Source organism: Canis lupus, chromosome 8 (genome assembly GCF_048164855.1).
Source record: "Canis lupus baileyi chromosome 8, mCanLup2.hap1, whole genome shotgun sequence".
Classification (NCBI taxonomy): Eukaryota; Metazoa; Chordata; class Mammalia; order Carnivora; family Canidae; genus Canis; species Canis lupus.
Window position 1 is genome coordinate 2,299,819 of NC_132845.1, and position 19,190 is coordinate 2,319,008.

A 19,190-nucleotide genomic window follows, 5' to 3' on the forward strand; every position below is an offset into this window, starting at 1 on the left:
GGGTCCAGAAGGCCCAGCTCATCCTCGGGCCCAATCCTCCCGGAAGGCTCGGTGCCAAGTTGGCAGCAGGAAAGTTTTCGAGTCATCTGGCCGAGCTTGTTCGTCCCTGTAGAGTTGCTCTTTGAAAAACAACCGGCGGCCGGTGCTCCGACCCCTGCAAGTGTGAGGACCCCTGTTCCTCCCTTGCCTGGGCATCACTGAATTAGGCACCTTCGCTTTTGGAGAATTCCTCCTTTATGATTCCTTCTTTATTCTCCCTGTTTCATCCACATAATATGCTTCTGTTACTGCAAATATCGATTCCCGGACACACAGATGCAGAAGGTAAGTGAACCCAGGGCACCTGTTCTTCAGTCCATGCCCAGGGCGCAGCGTCCCGCTCGGGCTGCGCGTGTGACACCCGGCCCGGCGGCCTGGTCTACCGCCTGGCTCCACCACCTGCCGGCGAAGCTCCGTCCTTATCTGGGCCTCAGTTTCCTTATGTGTAAGTGAGGAAAATAAGAATATTTACCTTAAATATTTGGTGTGAGGACTACACGTGTAAAGAGACACAGAGCACTCCATCAGGGTTAGCCACTATTCACGTAAGTTTACAAAGAATACAAAATACTATGTACTTTATTTTATTTTATTTTATTTTATTTTTTAATACTATGTATTTTAAGAATCCTTCAATCTAGTCATGGAGCATTTCAGAGGAAGAAGCTGCAAGGACAGTTTGTGTATGTGACGCCGTTGCTGCAAACAGCGGGATTTCATTTTCTGAGAATCCTGAAATATGTAGTAAAACACTTTGTAAGGCACTTTTAAGGCTTTTCACATCTGGGTAATATCTTTTTATTATAAATGTCGAGCCAGTTATAAAATACTCGGTAAAATGCATTTTCTGGCACCCAAGCCGATCTCTGTTTTTCCTCTGCTTCCTAAGACTTAGTGGGTTGAGAGTTTTGATTTCATTTTTTAGTCAATTCATTTAAATGATGACTTGATGCTGCTTCCCTGCATGTCACTGGTTGTTTGAACTGACTTTTTTTTTTTTTTTTTTTTGGTCTGTTTGCTGTCAGCTGCCCTGTGTTTGAAATCTGACCTGGGCATGGCACTGTTTTACGGGGCCTGGCTCTCACCGACCCTTTCATGTGCTTGGGGCCAGGCTGCAGAGACCCCGGCGTAGGCGGGATGAGGGCCCTTGGGTGCCAGGGCCCCTGGTACCTCCACACGAGGCACCTTCAGTGCGGGAGCCTGGAGCCCGGTGGAGGCCCAGTGGAAGGGCGAAGGGCTCGGACGTTGCAGGGACTAGAGCTCGCCAAGTCTCGGTTTTCCCTTTTGCAAAAAAAGAATAATAACAGGACCCAAGTCATGAGCTGCATTAGGGTAGCGTCGCGCAAGCTTGGCTGCTTACAAGAGTCACTCTCTAAAAGACGGATACCTGCTCGCGCCCCCTGACCTCTGATTCAGAGGCGACCACAGGGGACCCGGGCCTCTTTATTTTTAATGTTACTGTAGCTGGTTTTTATAATTGAGCTTTTGGAAGTCCTGTCCTAAGGCAGTGGTTCTCCCAGTGACTTCTCGGACTCTCTTCTAAATCAACTAAATCAGAAACGCTGACTTTTTTAATCAGAAAGGAAAACAAAACCCTCCAGGTGGTTGTCGATACCCACGGAAGTTTGAGAACCGCTGGTGTATCTTAAATGCGATGATTTAAGTTTGGTTTACATTGGATAAGCTTAATGAGCTTAATGAGCTCCTGTCCAAATTAAGTCTAATGATTATTAATAACACCGAGGAGGATCGGGTCAGCTCATAGCCTCTCCAACAATGAGTGAACTGATATTCTAGTTTCCAGGCGTTTCTGCAATTTTTGTCAGCATTATTTTCCATGCAAACCTGGAAAAACTGGCTACAGTTGCCTTGCAGCTTAAGTTCCAGGTTTTGATAAGAGAATTCCTTGGAGACAGGCTGGCTGCCGAGAACATAGGTGGACTTAGGGATTCTCTGTCCCTAAGCTGAACACGTATTTACCGGGCGCTGACCCATGTATGAAAACATTTGAGATCATGCTTGTCCCAAGGTGGTGAGGCCGGAAGCTTTCATGTGATAGTTGACCGTAAGCAACGTATTTTTCTCATTTCTCTTACCCCATGATGTACTCGAGTAATCATGAAATTCTATCGATTGACCCTCTTTGCATTTTCCTTCCGCTTCCTTCCGCCTGTGCGTCACTTTCCAACATTGGACCTTTTACTCTCAGCCTCTTTGGGCCTCTCGTCCTTCAGGTTTTTCCTTCCTTTCATAACTGGCTTGATGTTTACAATAAAAAGATATTATCCAGATGTCTTCACACGGCACTCAGACTGATTTTCCTAAAAGGCAAATTTTATCATCGTGTCACTTCCCTTTTTAAAACCCTCAGGGGCTTCTCATTGCGACAAAGTATAAACTTGGTTACTTCTCCTTGAGGGTCTGGACAGTCTCAATCGCTCTGGCCTGTCGGGCTTGTGGGCCCATGAGATGGGCCTTCCTCAAGGTCATGTTGCTGAGGTCACAGCGAGGAAGGGCTATGACAAAGGTCGTTTAGAAGCCAAAGGAAACCTGAGTAGGCATTGCTGGCACATATGCTCTGATCTTAGGTGGTCAGTATAGTTTTAGCATAGTCCTTACCTGTGATTGGGAGGTGGAAGCAGGAAGCAGGAAAGATAGTCTCCTCCCTTTTGGGGGAGATGATTGTAGGCAGGAGATAGCGAGAGATACAAACTCAGGACAATGGGTTCAGGGAAAGATGTGAGGCTCTGGACACCTGGGCTTATAGGCAAGGAAATTCGAACTGGAAAAAAGAAAATCAGCTTAGTGGACAAGCAAGTTGGGTGGAGCTCATTCATTTGCATGAAGTCTAGGGCTCAGAATTATTCCAGAACACACAGGCTGTTGGACCACAGTATTTCTCCTACTTTGGTCAGGATTAGGACACCAGACCCTTTAGGATCAAGATTTCCCGAGAGGTTATGAGACACCTGGGGGGTGACTTATAAGACAGGACGGACAATACGTCTTACAAAAATGGGCAGATTGCTTAGACTACCCTGTGGAGGTGACGGCTTCCTCGAGAAAGCTGGACGGGAACGTAGGAGTCTCGAAAAATGGGTGGGGCTTTAACAATATCATGTAACATAACATAAAATAATATATACTACAGCGAAAACATATTAAATGGTCATTGTGTTCAAGGCACTGCTGAGGCCCGCTCTTTCGTCATCTTCACGATGGCACCTACGTCACTGGTGAGGAAACCGAGAACCAAATATGTCAAGTGACTTGTTAAAGATGGTGATTCTGCTCAGTGGAGAGCACGGATTCACACCGACGTTAGGGAGCTACCGTTGCAAGCTTTGGCTGACGTGGAAGCTGCTCTTTTTTGTGAGTCAGACACAATCCCACTGGTGGAGAAGAGAATGAAGGGGACACACACAGCCAGGGTCCACCCTCTTCCTCTTGACGTGGGAGGGCGGAGTGCATGCTGGGGGCTGAGCAGCCTGGGGGGACCCCCCCTGCCCCCCACCCCGGAATTGCTGGGGGGAGTCCGGGTAGTTAATAAGGCTATTGACTCGCTGGGGAGCGGCACCCAGCAAGTGGCTTTCTTGCGTTATTTGCAGACCAGGAAGGAAGGAAAATCTGTCACCCTAAATTAAATACCATTTTCTTCTTTCAGACTTTAACTGCTTTTCTGCCACCACTGTTAGTATGACTAACCCACGCATTATGAGATCGTTAATCTGATTAGAATCCTCAGTATATCACGGACGTTAATCACAGGAACCATTCTAGTTTGGGGAACAGTGAGGGCTTACTTCTAACTCAAGCACAGCCGTTTCTTTGCTTTCCAAAATCTAGCAATCTTTTTGGTACTCTATGATTTTATTAGGTGCTTAAAAATCACATTCACCTGGATGGTAAAAACGGGCACGTTCTAGACTGTTTAAGCAAAATCTGAAAATAGAGGTGAGTATTGAAAAGTTCATTGTAGGTTGATTTTTCTCTTCTTGTTCTCACATCTTCCCCTTCTGGGAAGATCATGCTGGGAAAGATTTTTAACAGTTGCAATTAGATACTTGGAAATACAGAACCTCTCTGGATGCATTAACTAAAGTTCTTAGAGGCTCAGCATTTTTGCTAAGACAACCCATAATTTTTGTGCTCCCAGGGGTTTGGTACATAAAAGTAAGTTTTCACTGCAGCTCATTTTCCACAAGAAGGATTCTGGTACGTGGTCCGTGCTAAAAATAAAATTTAAGATCATTCAAAATGCTGAGAATCATAGAGCAATAGAGGCTTACTGATTTAGGAAGAGATTTATGATTTTCTTGATCAATTAATCTTTCTGCAAAATGGAAATAAGGTCATAAAATATTTCTGGCAAAATTCAGCGCACGATCATTGGAAAAATTCAGAGTAAGCAGAAAACAAAAACAAAAACTACAAAAACACCAATGAAAAAATAATCCAGTTATAGATGCCACCACTGGGGAGATTTGGGTGCACGTGTGGACTGTTACGGCCATTTCGCCCTTTGCCTCTCCCCTTTCTGTTGCCTGGAATACAGGCCTGAGGTCATAAGGTACAGCGGGCACATCTGGCTATGTCTTGAGGGGCTAAGGGTGAAAGCAAAAGCCAGCAGAATAACGATGGGGGAGTGGAAAGAGAAACAACCTGGCTCTTGGTGACATTGTTAAGCCATTGTCATTCCCGAAATGCCCGTCCCCAGAGTGCTTGTCGACCCACCATGTAACACCTCCCCCCACCCACACTTTATTTAAGCAACTGTTAGTTTGAATTTCTGCTACTTGCCGGGTATGTAACGATACATGATAACACATCCCATGGTAATCGTTTTACAAAAGATTAGCTGTTTCCAAGCAACTTATTGACTGTCCATATTTCCCCTCCTCTAATTTTATTTATTTAATTAATTATTATTATTTTAAACATCTTAAAATTATTTTATTTACTTGAGAGAGAGAGAGAGAGCAGGAGGAGGGGCAGAGAGAGAAGCAGACTCCCCACTGGACAGGGAACTTGACACAAGGCTCCATCCCAGGACCCTGGGATCATGGCCTGGGCCCAAAGGCAGACGCCTAACCGACTGACCACCCGGGCACCCCTTCCCATCCCCAATTTTAAAGACATTTTGATTATGTTCCAATTCCTCCATGCACAGATACCTCTTCCAGACACATTCTTTTCTCTCCACCTATGGGTTTGGCCCTATGACACTACCTTGCTGACAGTGATGCTTCTTCCCTCTTCCCCCTCCTACTCTTTGTTTTGGTATTTTCTTGGAATTTTATTTGTTTTATTGCCAAATTACTGATTTTATTTTATGCAGCCTTCTGAGTGTTATGACTGTGCAGTTTGTTTTATAGCCACAATTACTACAGTTGTTTGCTTTTTTTTTTTTCATTCTATGTTAGATATTTCCCACTTGTCCTTCCCTAAGACTTGCCTATTTATGTGTTTTTTTTTGGATAATATTTTTTGGGAAAAGATCGGCAGCATGATTTCTTAAAAGTAGTTTTATTTTGTTTTGTTTTTTTAAGGAAGGGTATATGGGTAATATTAGACCCCAAATTGATCTGGATTCATTTTCTTGTGCTTTGGGTTGTGCCTGACTTCTAAGGTGCTGCTCTTAGCACACATTCTCCCATTTACTCCATTCCCATGAGAAGGACTCAGCAGCTCTACCTATTTTACTCTAAAATCCAGCACTTAATTTTCATTTCTAAAATGGCCTATTCTCCCAGGAACTGATATTTAAAAACCTGGGTTTCTTATTTTCCTTTCCCCCATTCAACCCTTTGGAAGCCTCAAAATGTATCACCATAATTTTTCTCATAGACAAATTTTCACTTCTTTTTCCACTGTCATTGAGGCCCAATCTCTCATTTTATTAGTCTTCTCCAACAGAGAAGTTTCTTAAGGTGCACATCTTGATTCTATTGGATTGACACCACACTGTTGGATTAATTTTCCCAAGAAGAGTTATGCCCCCCAAACTTTGTGCTAGGTATCTGCCTCCTGCCTCTCCACATCCATTCCCTTCTCTGTCCTGCTGGATGCCCTGGGAGGAAGACCTATTTGGACCACATCAATGGGCTTCCTTGCCTCTGGCTTGCATTTGGATTTAGCTAGTAGGGGGCACTTGCAGCAGCCTGGAGGGAAGGAAGTTAGGCTCTCTCCTTGCTCACTCAGGTTGCCTGCCCACCTCCAGGGAAGGCCTTGCTTCATGTCAGGAGGCATTTTCTTACAGCTTCTCTCTTCAGGTTCCAGTAACATTTCCTTCCACTTGGCCTTTTGGGACCAGTGGTGCTGACTCTGCTGCTGTGGCAGGATGTTATTCCTACCCCTTGTCGCCCCTTACTCAGCCCACACCCTTTGTAAATATTCTCTTCACCCCACTCCGCTCATTGATACCATTGGAATGTGCTGTCTGCTTCAGATCCTGACTGATACAAACCTTAAGCCTTTACCTACTACAATAAGCGTGGACCCCCCAGCCCCAAGCTGAACATCAACTTTCAGGCTACTCTTGTGCTTTATTTCTACATTGACCATTTGTTCCAGTAAAAGTGGGTTAGTCATAGCTCCTTGAAGAAACCCAAAAAGTACACTGTGTTGTCTTTGCTTGGGATATCCTATTTCTCTAATGTCATATGGCAAAGGCTTGTTACCTCTTTTCATTATTTGTTTCAAATGCTACCTTTTCCATGACACCTTTGCTGAGCTCTCTGGTTAACCCTTGTATATTCCCTTATCTTCTGACTCTTGTGTTTTCTGTTGTCTTATAACTATTACCGTACTTGTCTGTCCTACTTTGTAAGCATGCACGGGGGAAGGGGCAGAGGGAGAAGGAGAGAGAGTCTTAAGTGGAATGCACACTGAGCGTGGAGCCCGACTCGGGGTCGATCCCATGACCCTGAGATTACGATCTGAGCTGAAACGAAGAGCTGGATGCTCAATCAACTGCACCACCCAGGAGCCCCTTTTCCCTCATTTATTAAAAAAAAAAAAATATTGAATAATCTACTTTGTGTCAGGCATTTTCCTAAGCACTACAATATGCTCTATTGATGTTCAATAACATGGTATTAGTAATTTAAAACATTAATAGAATACTAGAACAGATTAGAATCTATGATCAGTTACTCAAATGGCAATGCTATAATTAGAAAAGGTTTTCTGGTGATTTTTCATAAAAACCTGACTTAATTCCAACAGCTACCAGGAAGTTGACAAAAATATAATAATTTTCTTACTATATATAGTGTGACACAATTGCAGCGTAGCTGAAGATTTTCCAATGTTCCCAGAAATATATGACAATTTATAAGAGGACTATCTAGATTTAGTTTTGTTTTTGAGAATTAGCAGAGACAGAGGAGACAGCTGCTAGATAAAAAATGCCACAGGGAATATACATGATGGCATTCTAATTTATTATCATTCTTACATTATAAATTGTGGATTCTTTTGTTTATATGCCTGATAAACAAAAACTGATTCTTGGGAGATTGAGGATCTTTTCCAGTGGATAAGAGGAAGAAAATGATAAATTGAGACTCTGTCTTTAGAGAATTTCTATTCTGTTATGCCATTCTCCAAAAATATTTCTTTTTTGGTGTTTTCATTAGTGATGCTGCTTTTTTTTTTTTTTAAAGCAAACTGGTATTGTGCTCTTAAAGAAAGAAAAGGGTAGACCAAACAATTGTTGCAAGATAAGTGTCTTTATTTGGTCACAAAATTTCAAAATTATGAAATGCATATTAATTGAATGTATATAAAAAGTTTAATTATATTTTTCAGGTTCTTATGTCCAGGAGCTTTAATGACAAATGTGGGGAATACAGATGACTAGAATAATACAGAAATTCAAGAGAAGCATGCATGTGCCATTCGTTGCTTACTCTCACTCATTTTCAATGTGCAACCTTCGTCTGAGCTCTCGGGTCCTACGTTGCTGTTTCAGGCTTGATCCTGAGTCCTCTTGCATGCTGGACATTAATTTCAGTGCCACCTTTTAAGTAACTGATGTAAAAATTAATGACCCACTTTAGGGAACGTTCATTTTATGATCTGTGACTAATTACCTCTAATTTCATGTTAGTTCTTTTTTTCTGATTAACCAAAATAGAAATAACAAAAAAAAATTATTTTTAAGATTTTATTTATTTATTCATGAGAGACACACAGAGAGAGGCAGAGACACAGGCAGAAGGAGAAGCAGGCCCCATGCAGGGAGCCTGACATGGGACTCGATCCCGAGACCCCAGGAGTCACGCCCTGGGCCGAAGGTGGCGCTAAACCCCTGGGCCACCTGGGCTGCCCGAAATAACAAAAATTGAAGGGGGTACAAAGCAGTTAATATTCCCTAAGATTCTTAATGTTTCCATCAGGACTCTGCAAATTTGGAAGACAACACACATTGCTGTGCCTTTGAAGAAAACTAGATCCCGAACATGAGGTTGCATATTCCACTCCTGAAACCCAAACCAAACAACAATAAAACAGAAAACCAACTGGAGAAACTGCTTTAAACATTTTTCCTTTGAAAATAATGATATAAGTTTAATATTTGCTTTCTTTTATTCCTTTTATCTCCTAGAGGATGTTGCTGAGATGTCTGTGTTGCTGTGATTCACTCGATTCTCTGGGAATGAGGTAAATGGTTGACTCGGGTGCACAAAGAAACAGTTGACACTAGCTTCAAACATTGGGTGCCACAAACATTTGGCCCAAAACCTTGCAACTTCCTTTTCTTTATAGTTAAGACATTCCTTGTACCAATGTCTTTCTGCTTTTGCTGGAATCCTTTCATCAAAGTTCCTCTGTGTTTGTGCTCTAAGTTTTGTGTTTGCTTAACTTGAGAAATCATTCCAAAGCAAAGTTTAATATATGGTTTTTTAAAAAGATTTTACTTATTTATTTCAGATAGAGAGACCATGGGTGGGAGAGGCGGGGCCAGAGGGAGAAGCGGACTCCCCAGTGAGCAGAGAGTCCCACGTGGGGCTGGATCCCAGGACCCTGGGATCATGATGTGAGCCGAAGGCAGATGCTTAACCAACTAAGCCACCCAGGTTCCCCTAATATATGATTTTTTGATAAATAAAACAAAGCGGTTGTTTTGTCACTTCTTCAAAAAATTTGACAATCTGATTTCTCTCATTGTTTGAATATCAAATTCCTATTATGAGATGTGACTTAATCATAGAAGAAGAGAGAGCTTTCATGTTTATTATAGAGTGATAATTTTCTCCTTTAGGAAATGGTAATTGTTTAAATGTTTGTAAACTCATTTTTAATTTTTAGTTTTTTAAAAGATTTTATTTATTTATTCATGAGAGACACACAGAGAGAGGCAGAGACACAGGCAGAGGGAGAAGCAGGCTCCATGCAGGGAGCCTGATGTGGGACTTGATCCCAGGACCCTGGCGGTCATGGCCTGAGCCAAAGGCCAATGCTCAACCACTGAGCCACCCAGGTGCCCCTTAAACTTATTTTTTTAAAGTTTTTATTTTAATTCCAGGTAGCTAACATACAGTGTAATATTAGTTTCAGGTGTGCATTATGGCAATTCAACACTTCCATACAACACCGGGTGCCCATCACAAGTGTGCTCCTTAATCCCCATCACTCATGTAACCTATCCCCCCACCCTAGGATATGGTAAGTGAAAGGTAATTTTTTTTTCCTTTTGAACTTTTCTTTTTTTTACTTTAGAAAAGAAAGTGTCTACATTGAATTTATGATCTAGCTCTTTGCATAGAGCATTGAAATGCTGTTTTATATTAAGAATCTAAAGTTGTTAGTATCCAATTAAAGTTATTTGATTTCTTGGGGGTACTTGCAAGTCAAATATCTTATTACCACTGTTGGTAGTGGGAAGGTTCTGGAAGCCTACCCACAACATGGTATAATTTGACAATGAACACAAATACCAGGCGAGGAAATTGACTAGATTGGCAGAGAGGACAAAAAACAAAACAAAACAAAACCACAATAGTTTTTGGCCTTTGTACAAGAATTATGTCTTTAATATAACTAACACTGGACCCCATCACTGACTGAAGTCCAATAGTTTTCCCACAAGGGTGTTACTATCAGATTTCTGTCCTTAAATCATACTTTATGTCATGGATTTCCTACTTCCTCGTATCTCGTTCCTCCTAAAGCCAGTTACCTTGTTAGATGTGTTTAAACTCTTATGGAAGATGAAATAATGAGCCCTGATACTGGAACCTCTATTTCTTCTAAAGAAAAAGACAGAATGAATTTAATTGCAAGAGCAAAATGTTGCCTTTACTACTCCCTAGAGGACTCAGATTAAAAAGGAAAGTTCTTACAAATTCCAATTCATTTAAACTGCCTCATAGATTTGTCTCAGTGGTTTGTTTTAATGTCCTACAAAAATGTTGAGAAACCAAAATAAAATAAAGTTACCGAGAGAAGGAGAAGAGGAGGATTTCTAGGGCCTCTCTAAGGAGCAATGGAGAAATATTTAACTGCTGAATCAATTTTAAAGCATTTTGAAATCTTCATAATAGCTTGATGATAAGTGTTGACTCACTCACAGTGACTTCCATTTGCAGTAAATCTTATGAGATAAAGTGAGAAGATTATAAAATGCATTTTAAAGCCTGTGACGGAGGATAGAATAGTGCCCACTTAGTGATACACAAGGTGCAAAAGCCAACCTGAGAAAATATTGTGAATTCAGTTAAAATACTAATTTTGTTCCAGGCAGTGGGATATGTGCTTCAGGGGACACAGGCTAATGATGTTTTTCTTGTCCTCAAAGACCTCACAGTCGAGTGGCCATAATGGAAGTGGGGCCTGAAGGGGGCAGAGCGGGGAGTGAACAGTCATCTGTTTGTCAAGCGACAAGGTAAGGTAAGCGCTCAACGATTAAAATCAACCCTGTAGGCGATGAGCAGTGTTCATCACTTGTTTTCCTCCTTCATCGATGTGAGCTGGGTGCTTACTGCACGTGCTGTCAGATGGAGGGGGTGTTACACCGAAAGGTTCTAGTGGAGAAGAAAAAAACCAAACCTCCTGGTCATGGAGCATGAGGAGGCACAGACGATGTACTGTAGGGGCAAGGGGCACACGTGCGTGAGGGGAAGGATTAGGCAGGACAGGGAATGAGCCTGGAATTCTTGACAGGTGGCGTCAGAACATGGGCTTCCTTGTGGACAGACGGACAGCCTGGACCACAGATCCTGTGGCAGAGTGATATGGTCAGCGTGACCCCGTATGCCCCTCTCGCCCACACCCACTGCTTTCTATGCCATGGTCCTTCCCTTGGTGTTCCTAGGCCCGGGGCCTTCGAGAATTCCTTTGCCCCAGAGTATAGAACACAGGTTAGACGCCAACACATTTATATCATTATCGTGGCTTTTAAGTGAGAAAGCACCTCTCATGGGTCTAAATTATGATTTGGGAGACTACTGAGCTGGATCAACGTGGCAAGGAGAGGTTTAAAATCTCCCCCTGGCACAAGGGCAGCGTGAGCACAGCCGCTGGGCTGCCTGTCACAGGAGGCCTGGGGCCTAAACGCCCGGATCCTGACAGCGGACGACATTCCTTCAGATTTCTGAGAAGCTGCTGAACCTGCAAGACAATAAAGAAAACCTAACGTGTGCAGTGACGCAGAGTCTTCCAGGTTTGGTATGTTTTCCAGAACCACTTGACACAGTCTCTTGCATTCCTTCCAGCGGGCCTTTCCCTCAGCAGTGAGAAGACCCCGAGCGCTGCAACACCTTCCCGCGAAATGTGCTCGTCTGGAAACTGATATCCACGAAGAGTTTCTACCTGGAAACAAAGTACGCAGCCTAAACCCAACCTGTGCTTCGCAAGGGAAACCACGCCCCGTGGTTGTGCCGACCGTCCAGGAGCAGAGGCCGAAAGGCCCAGCGAATGAACCGGCCCGGGTCTCGCTGTGGCCGGAGTGTGTGAGTCCTCTCAACTTTTACATGTTAAAATCTTGACCCCTAAATTGCTGGTATTGGGGGCTGGAGCCTTTGATCAGATCACGATGGGAATCATCAAGGCAGATTCACGCTCTTATTAAAGAAACTCCAGAGGGCTTGCTCGCTCATTCACCCGGGGAACATAGTGAGCCATCGGCCTCTGCGATCCCGAAGAGGGCTCCCACCAGAATCCAAGTGTGTTGGCTCCCGGATCTTGCACTTTGAAGCTTCTAGAACTGTAGGAAATAAATATTTGTTGTATATAATCCGCCTAATCTATGGTATTTTGTGATAGCAACCCAAACAGACTAATCCTAAAAAAAATAAAAAAAATGAGCTCGACCAGAAGAAAAGGCAGCCACAGTAGGAAACCTAGATCCCAACTGAGTTTCAAAGTTCCGGTTTTCCTGCTCTAGAGATACTCTCCAATCTCTAGATAGGTAAGTGAATTAGTACAGAAATACGAGGAATCAAGGTTGAACAAGCCTGCAGGATATTACATTTCCTGTTGAACTAAATGACGACTTTACCGATCAAGTTCTCACAAAACCTTACAAATAAAAATCAGACTCAGATAAGGCAGAAATGTTTGCTTTGAAGGCAAAAATTAGAAATTTTGCTTGTTTTTCCGATGTTACCAGAAATAAGAACAGGGGCACCTGGATGGCTCAGCAGGTTAAGTGTTGGATTCTTGGTTTTGGCTCAGGTCATGGTCTCATGGGTCAGGGGCTCCAGCCCCGTGTAGAGCTCTGCACTCAGTGGGGAGTCTGCAGGGGATGCTCCCTCTCCGTCTGCCCCAACCCCACTCGTGCACTCTCACGCTCTCTCTCATAAATAAATAAATAAATAAATAAATAAATAAATAAATAAATAAATCTTAAACAAACAAACACAACAAAATAAGAATAAAGTTGGTGCAGCACACTTCCCCAGCATCTTGCTGGTCTTCCCAGGCCCTGAGCCGAAGGAGGACCCAACAGAAGGCATGTTGAGTTCGGGCCGGGTGGGGGAGCAGGGTGTGGCGATGGGGAGACGGTCCTGTTGGAAAGGTCACCAGAGGGCAGCCCGGGTGGCCCAGCGGTTTAGAGCCACCTTTGGCCCGGGGCGCTATCCTGGAGACCTGGGATCCAGTCCCACGTCGGGCTCCCCACATGGAGCCTGCTTCTCCCTCTGCCTGTGTCTCTGCCTCTCTCTCTCTCTCTCTCTCTCTGTGTATCTCATGAATAAATAAATAAAATCTTAAAAAAAAAAAAAAAGAATGGTCACCAGACAAATAGGGAAGATAACATGGTGGTGCAGTTCACAGGCTCTTAGGATCTTCCGTTACACACCAGCAGAAGAATTTATTCCTCATTTCTTTAGAAACATTTCACGTTTTGTTTCCAGCAACTAAAATCTGCTTCCTGTTAAAACAGTTTCAAATGTAATATTTACACTATCTCAGGAAAGCCAAATTGAGCAAATTCATGTTTTCCTTACATTTTTACATTGCACACTTCTATTTTTTCAGAGAATGGGGTGGGTGGGGGGAAGTGGGCACAGGGGCTTTTCTGTGCTGCTTCGAGAGGTCACCCTCATATGTATTTAAATCTTGTTCGTAGGTACTTTCACTTGGGCTATTGCTTATCTCCAAGGTTTCTGAAGCTGTTACTTGTGACCAAAGTTCCAGGAACTTAGTCCAAAAGGAAATGATATCCATTCATCACTGCGAGGGGCCTGTGCTGAAAATCTGCATCTTCTCGTCAATAGCTGTTGAAGGAGAAGAATTGCTTTCATAAGCTACAGACTGGATTTTGCAGTTGCAAATTAAGTGGGCTCCAACCAGAAGAGATAGGGTTTATTAGTTTTTTGATTTCTCTGACTGTTGAGAAGCTTCGAGTAGGAAGCATAAATTTCCAACTTTGTACCATTAATTTCCATTCTTATTTTATCAGGAACACTTGCATTTCTCAACTGCCCTGTTTTATTTTGTTTTCCATGCTCTGGATCTGGTCCAGCCTGTTTCTTGCTGCTGAGCAGGAGGTCGACATCCCTGCTGCAGGTGGAGGCTGTAGGTGGAGGCCGCAGGTGGAGGCCGCAGGTGGAGGCCGGGCGCCTGCAGGGCCCCAAGGCCCTCACCAGCAGACAGGCAGCTCAGCTTTCGCTTGGTTATACAAGTTTGGACAAAATGCAGCATTTTGAGTGTGCACGGAATATTTAGACTATTTTAGTAAAGTCGTAACACATAAATCCGGCACCAGCAAACAAAAATAAAGTCAAGCAAAACAGGAAGGAGGAACCTTCCGTGGGCCCGAACTGGGAGAAGAGTGGAGGAGGTAAGGCTGGCGCTGGCCGGCGAAGGGCGAGGAGAGCCTGCAAGGGCTCAGTGAGGGGAGAGGGCGGCCCCCCGGGAAGTAGGAGCACCTGTTTCCTCATTTCCCGTCTGAAACCGCACGGGAAGGCCACCTCGCTGTGTCAGGGGGTCCCCGTGCCTCTGTGGCAGGAGGGCCCCAAAGTACAGTGAGAGGTCAGAAGGTTCCATGGAAGTCGGTGGCGCTGGGCTGGGGTGAGGTGCTGGTTTCCCCCATATCCTTAAGGAGACACAGCTGTTGAGAGAAAATGGTGGGGGGGGGGGGGGGGAGAGAGAGAGCCTGAAGCTTGGAAGACCTGAGAAAGTTTTCTATTCCTGATGAGGGACACCCCAGAGGAAAGAGGCGTGGACCCTCAGACCAAGGACCAGGTGGGAACCTGGCTGCCCCGAGGAATGCCAAGGTGGGTGGAGGACACAGAGCCTTGCGGGCGGGTGGAATCTCACTAGATGGCAGCAGAGCGTAGGCCCCGGAGACTAGGGGGACAAGGCTTCCTCCCACCTCCCACCTCCCACTCCTCCTCCTCCTCCTCCTCCTCCTCCTTCTCCCCCTCCTCCCTCCTCCTCCTCCTCCTCCTCCTCCTCCTCCTCCTCCTCCTCCTCCTCCTCCTCCTCCTCCTCCTCCTTCTTCTTCTTCTTCTTCTTCTTCTTCTTCTTCTTCTTCTTTCTTCTTCTTTCTTCTTCTTCTTCTTCTTCTCCTTCTTCTCCTTCTTCTTCCCTCTTTTATTGGAAAACAGACCCAGGGCAAATCACAGGCAAAAATATAGAACACTTCATGAATTTGCAATGTCGTTCTTCTGCAGGAGCCATGCTAATCTTCTCTGTATGGTTCCAATTTTGGTATATGTGTTACCAAAGAGCGCAATCCCCCTCCCCGCAACTCCACCTCCTGGCTTCTTTGGATGACCCTTCTTTGGGAACTTATATGCCATTTCTTTGAGAGAAGCAGAAAATGAGAAGTTCTAAATTGGCTGAGTTTAACCTGAATTTACTCTTTGAGTAGTAAAATTTTGTTTTCTCCTTTCAAATACAACGTGCGGCACTACCAGCCCCCAGGGTACTGAAAGGCCTAATCTCATAATAAAGTCCTTCTTCTGTATCACTTAGGCCAGTTCTTTTTCTCTGATTGAACCTACTGTAGAAGTTGATATTGACATGGTTCCAGAAGAACATAACCTTAAGGATTGGTATCCTGAACTGGCTCTGGATTTTCTGGAATTGGTTCTTGGATGTGATTAAAGGCAGCAATGACCTTGTTTCCATTGGTAAAAAGTGCACTTGTTTTTCACGGCATGCAGTGGCAAAACAGTTACTTAAATTGGTATCAGTAGACACTTATAATCTAATCCCCGTGTAAGGCAAAGGTTCCTTTCAGGACAGTCCATTCTAGAGTTTCAGGTCCTGACCCAGACTTTGGGTGGTTGACTTAAAACTCTGAGTTTATAATTTTCTTTCCTCTAGTTCTCCAGGTCACTTAGAAGCAACCAAATCACTATTATACTCCTTATATTAGGATGAGGAACCACTCTGGCTCATCCAGGACTGAGGGGAGTCCTAGAATGCCAAACCAAGAAAGTTCCACGCAAACCGGGAAGGGTGTTCTATGCCCGCCTTTACTCGATGGCTGAAGCTAGTGCCTGCAAGGACTTGGGAGATGCAGGAATGACGATGTCTACAGCTCCAATTCAGCTCACCTTTTGGGTCTGTTTAGAAGACAGGCAGATCTTAGAGAATGAAAGTGGGTTACTGTCAGCCTAATCTGGTGGTGGTTCTAGTAGCTGCTTTTCTAGATGAGATTTTGTTGCTGGAGAAAATCAACACACCTTCTGGCACTTGGTGATTATTGACCTATTGAATGTTTTTTTCCTCTATATTAATTAATGACATTGTTAACAAAAAAACAATTTGCTTTGACTCAGTCCCTTCATTAACCTACCTCAACTGCCTATATCAGCTCGTTAGCATTTTACCATTTTAGGGTATGTTAGTCAGGGTTCTTCACAGAAACAGAACCAATAGTGTACATATATAACACAGGAAGAGATTTCTTCTCAGGAATGAGCTCACATGATTATGGAGGCTGACAAGTCCCAAGATCTGCCACCTACCAGCTGGAGACCCAGGAGAACTGGTGTTATAATTCCAGTCTGGATCTGAAGACCTGAGAACCAGGGGAGCCCATGGTGCAAATTCCTTTCCAAGTTAGAAGGAGACTGATAGCTCAGCTCAGCAGGCAGGAAACAAGGAAATACATTTCTTTTTCCTTTGCTTTTTTATTCTATTTTGTTCTTTTTGAAACCTGTCAATGGATCAGATGAAGCCCACACATATTGGGGAAAGCAATCTGGGTCCACCGATTCAAATGCTAACCTATCCAGAATCACCCTGACAGACATACCCTCCAAATAAGGTTGATCTGGGCATTCCTTGGTTCAGTCAAGTTGACATATAAATTTAACCATCACACAGGGATTAGCAAATTATTTCTCCCAAGGGCCAGATAGTAAATATTTGGGCTTTGTGGGTCACATAGAGTCTGTCTTCCTCTTCCTTTTTCTATTCAACTATTTAAAAATGTGAAAACCACTGTTTGTTCCTAGACTGCACAAGAACAGATTTGGCCCATAGATCATAGTTTGTCAACCCTTCTAACCCATAAATAAGTGACCTAGTTAATATAACCACCAATTTCCAGGTAATCGAAATCCCAGAAAGGTTTAATAACTTGCTTAAGATCACACAGAGAATAAATTTATTACTTAGGATCTTAAAAAGTTCTTATACAATTCAAAAGTTTCCTTTTTTAAAAGGATTTTATTTATTTATTTATTTATTTATTTATTTATTTATTTATTTTAGAGAGAGAGTGTGTGTGTGCAAGAGAGAGCTTGTGTGTGTGAGAGAGGGGGGGTGCAGAGGGAGAGTGAGGGAGAGAAGCACACTCCTTACACGTGGAGCCCGACATGGGGCTCGATCATGACCTGAGCTGAAGCCAAGAGGCAGATGCTTAACTGATTGAGCCACTCAGGTGTCCCAAGATTCAAAGACTTTTAATCTTTTCATTGCACTGATTCCTTCTCAGATTTGATATTTTATGCTGTTCTATTATCACCAATGAGGAGTGTTCCTAAGTAATAATATAACTCGTTGACAAATTTCTGTTAGAAAGCCTATCTTACCATTGGTTCCACTAACATAGAAATCAATGAATTTGACCAACATTTTTCATTTTTATGCTAACTAATTTAGCAAATATTTACTGATGATTTGTCATGTGGAAGCATTCTGTTAGGATCTGGAGATGTAGTGATGAAGATTCTTGCCCCACCCTGTTTTTTTTTTTTTTTTCCAGAAATTCTTCCATTGATCAAATTCTTACTGGGTTCTTTTGAGATCTTTTTTAACTAGGCCTTGACTTTTTTCCTTTTTTTTCTGTGTTGATCTCTGCATTGCCCAGTGTTACAAGAACACTGATGTATCAGTTTAACCAGAATCCCCCATTCCTGATATCCTGATGGGGTCCCATATCCTCCATCATCCCTCAGGTCATGTCTGAGCACTGTGATCTACACTCAGCAAGCATCCTGTTAGGTCAGTTTAGCCAGAATAGCCCTTATCCTTGCTATTTCCCTTTTACTGACTCCCTTCCATCCCGCACCCCACTCCTTTGCTATAAATTCCCATTTTCCTCGTATTGAGAGTTGAGTCCAATCACATTCCCTCAGTTCAAAACTCCATTTCTGTGGCTTCTAGCACCATCATGGTAGTTCTGTTGAGTACATTCTACCTTTCTGTTCTTTAACAAGTATCATGGATACATTTTGGTTTAAAAATGTCTGGGTATGAGACAAACTCTCTGTTCTTATAGAGATTACTATCCAACAAACAGACTTAAAACAAACAGTTGAACAATAAAAGGAATGGCAGTCGTGATATGGCTCCAAAGGAGTCAGGTACCGCACCCCTGACTAAGTGTTGACCTATCGGATAGAAGTAATTTACTAGTTAGTCTACAGCAACCTGAAGATAGAATTTAACAAAAATTACAACTAAATAAGAAAATACAAGGTAAATAATCTAGGCAAGAAGTGAATACAAGCAAGAAAATTCAAGCATATCTCAGATCAGGATAGTGATGAGGAGGGAAAAAGTACATAAAAGCTGGAGGCAAACAAGACGACAAAGACTAAGATTCCCTAACAAAGGTCTGAGGTGGGTTTAACTTCCTTAAAAATAGAGTTTTAAAGGTAGCTGTTGCATTCCTTCTTGGGAGGTTGAGGGGAGAAAAGCCTGTGTAACACCTTCACCTTCCGTCTCTAGGAGCATTTGTCAGAAGTGTGGATCATGGACTTCCTGCCTCAGAACCATCTGGAGTGCTTGAGAGAAATGCATTCTCCTGGGTCCTATCAGACTCTCTGGAAGAAGGCTTTGGAACTGGTGTGTTTAATAAGCTCTGCGCTTTGGTAAATTCTCACACCGAATTAGAAAACCACTGAACTAAAGGTACAACTATCACATTACAATTACCCTTTCCAACATTACCATTTATTATGGGAGGTATGACTCTTTAATTACAACAGCTGAGACCTTCTGGACAGAACAGGTGGTAGTAAGATAATCTTCCACAAATCACACGGCCACGCTCTTTCTCCCTTAACCAAGCTCCCGTTGTAATATTTAAAAATTGGTGGATTTTGAGGTGATGGGTTGAGCCTGGGGATGTAAACTGTCACTTATGTTTCTTTAAATGAAAAATTAATGGACCTTTCATGAAATTGGAAAGAACAAAAGAGTTACTTGCGACTTTTATTTTACTGTGTAAGAGTTTT

At 43.1% G+C, this 19,190-nt stretch overlaps 1 non-coding gene across 1 annotated transcript; it reads right to left on the reverse strand.

Moving 5' to 3' along the window:
• Nucleotides 1-15,118: 15,118 nt before the first annotated feature.
• LOC140639291 (U6 spliceosomal RNA) lies at nucleotides 15,119-15,224 on the reverse strand. Its single transcript, XR_012036062.1, has one exon. It is a non-coding gene; the product is annotated as a U6 spliceosomal RNA (small nuclear RNA).
• Between the last annotated feature and the right edge of the window lie 3,966 nt (nucleotides 15,225-19,190).